Source organism: Glossina fuscipes, unplaced genomic scaffold (genome assembly GCF_014805625.2).
Source record: "Glossina fuscipes isolate IAEA_lab_2018 unplaced genomic scaffold, Yale_Gfus_2 1, whole genome shotgun sequence".
In the NCBI taxonomy this organism is placed as follows: domain Eukaryota; kingdom Metazoa; phylum Arthropoda; class Insecta; order Diptera; family Glossinidae; genus Glossina; species Glossina fuscipes.
Genome location: NW_023998415.1, coordinates 48,056,777 through 48,059,280, shown reverse-complemented (window position 1 = coordinate 48,059,280; position 2,504 = coordinate 48,056,777).

Genomic DNA, 2,504 nt, shown 5'->3' with positions numbered 1-2,504 from the left:
ACATTCGTCCTGTGTAGTCCTGTGAATATATCTACGCACCATTTAATTTAGTGCGGACGTATGTAACACGCAGAAAGGCTTAAGATAGACTCACCTTTTATTATACCGATTTAGAATCATAATTTGAACTGATCTAAGCCATTCTGTCCGTCTGATGTCTGTCCATGTATAATTGTGTTCGATCTATAAGTCGCAATTTTTGAAATATTTTGATGAAATTTAGTACAGTGATGTTGTGTATTCGCCCAAATATGAACGCTATTGAAAATGGTTCGAATGGCTTTACTTTTTCGACCACTCCTCATATGACGCCCTATTCCGAAAAGTCATTATTTGGGAAAAAATTGTAATTTTCAAAATTTTTCGGCAAAAGTGGCTAAGTAGTAGTATTTTGACATTCCAAATTGGTGTGAAAACCTTGGTTCGGCTGGGCCAAGTTTTGAATCCCCTTTCATATGACTATAACTGAAGTTCATACGACAAAAGCTTACAATTTTCGTTGCGTCATAACAGTAATTTAATATAAGAAAATCAAGTGTACTAAATTTGGACCATCTCTACAAAAATGAACTCTACAAAATTTGCATCATCTACGCCTACGGCGAAACATATGCGTCAACTAATTCCACTTTAATCAGCTGCATGTACATGTACAGTTGTCTCGGAACTGCATTTAACATGCTCTAGTCTAGTTTTCTGTGATTGATATAAAGCAATAGTCATGGAATTCTTAGTTATACTGCTCATCATTGCAGTCCATGTACACAGCGTTGAACATTAGACATGTTCTAGTTCAGGGAAAATATGGCTTTATTTTTCCGAATTATTTGATATGCATTTAGTAACTGGTATATTAATTAATCGATTGTGTCTTCAACATGACGAACGAAGACGAACTTTGCATTCGCCATTTCAGAGTAAAGTGGTCATAGTCTTCTTGAATGTTATGTGACTGACAAAAAAATCGACATTCTGGAACTGAACTTCCATGGTCGATGGGAAACCACGTTAGATCCAAATCTGATCGACAGCTAACGGGTTGCCCAATAAATTATCCTCACAGCGTCACAGTTGCGTAAAATCGCTTCAAGATCATAAAACTCTTTTGTTCTCCCTTTGGCTAATTAAGCAACAACTTGGGTACGCGCTTTGCAGACTTTTCGATTTGATAGAGATAGGCTTTTGTTTGTATGCTACCGTCACACTTACCCCCAGACGAATAATGTAAACAAAACTGTTTGGCAAAACTAGTGTTTAATTCAAATTTGCTCCACACTGCCTATTCTGGACGTGCAGTTAGTTGTCTTTCAATCTATGCATAAGGCTTTCAGAAATAGAAATATATAAACATATTATATGTTATATGTAATATAATTAGTTTAAGATTCTTAAGTGAAAAATTTTTTGATTGATTATAAATATCGCCGCAGCAGTCAAAACGAATATTGCTGCCAACGATTTGAAACTATGGCCGGCCGATATTAATCAATAAAATCAGGTGAAAATTTTACCTAAGAAAAGCTGAAAAATATTTCTTTAATGGTCCCACTGGTACGCCCGCAACTAGTACACCGAAGCGCATATAATATGTTTAGTTTGTGTTAGTTTATCATTAATCGCATCCGCAGGTAGGTAGACAACAGAGAAAAGCTGCAAGCGGTTGTCACTGCGGTTGTTTTCTCCGTTCAACGTTAAAGAGACTGAAACTGTATGTATAGGCCTTTGGTTATTCCCTTATGTAGTAATGCTAATGCGTTCAGTTACGATTGACATTAAAAGATTGTTCTCTCAGAGCGTTTTCGGATTAACTTAATTTCTAAAAATGTATGTATGTCTACTTATACGCATGTTACCCTACCCTGTTTACTAAATTCTTTCTACATTCGTTGATTGTACACCTGCTTTCATAAAAAGTATATGAATATTCATAAAGAGCAATAAAACGGCGAGTGCTTGTTTTCATTAAAGGTAAATACACGCATACAAACATACATATAAATTTTACAAATGTTTTCATACACGTTTGTATGCAGGCACAAACTTTTCCAACGTTTTGGACCGTATGGTCTACAGTAGGGATGGGCAACTTTTTTCATCAATGAACCGATTTCAATTTTCATAGCACGGCTGGGCAGAGGTGGGTTCAGAACGCATTAAATGACAATTGTAATGAATATTTTCATCATTATCATCCAACAAAATGAATACAATAAACATATTATGCACTCACACTTCAGTGCGATGGATTAAATTTTTGGGCGAATTGTTGCTAATTTATTATGATAATAATTATAATAAGCGATTCGAAGAATTTCTTGCAAATTTCCATTTATTATTCGAGATATGATTTTGCCCTTTGTATGTTTTTCGTTGATGAAAATGCAGCCTGTGCAATGGTAAGTTAACTCAAAGAATGCCAACTATTTTATATGCCTGATCCGGAATATTTAGAAGGATTTTGTCGATTTAAAGATGTATAAAATTTCAATATTGTTTTTTCGGAT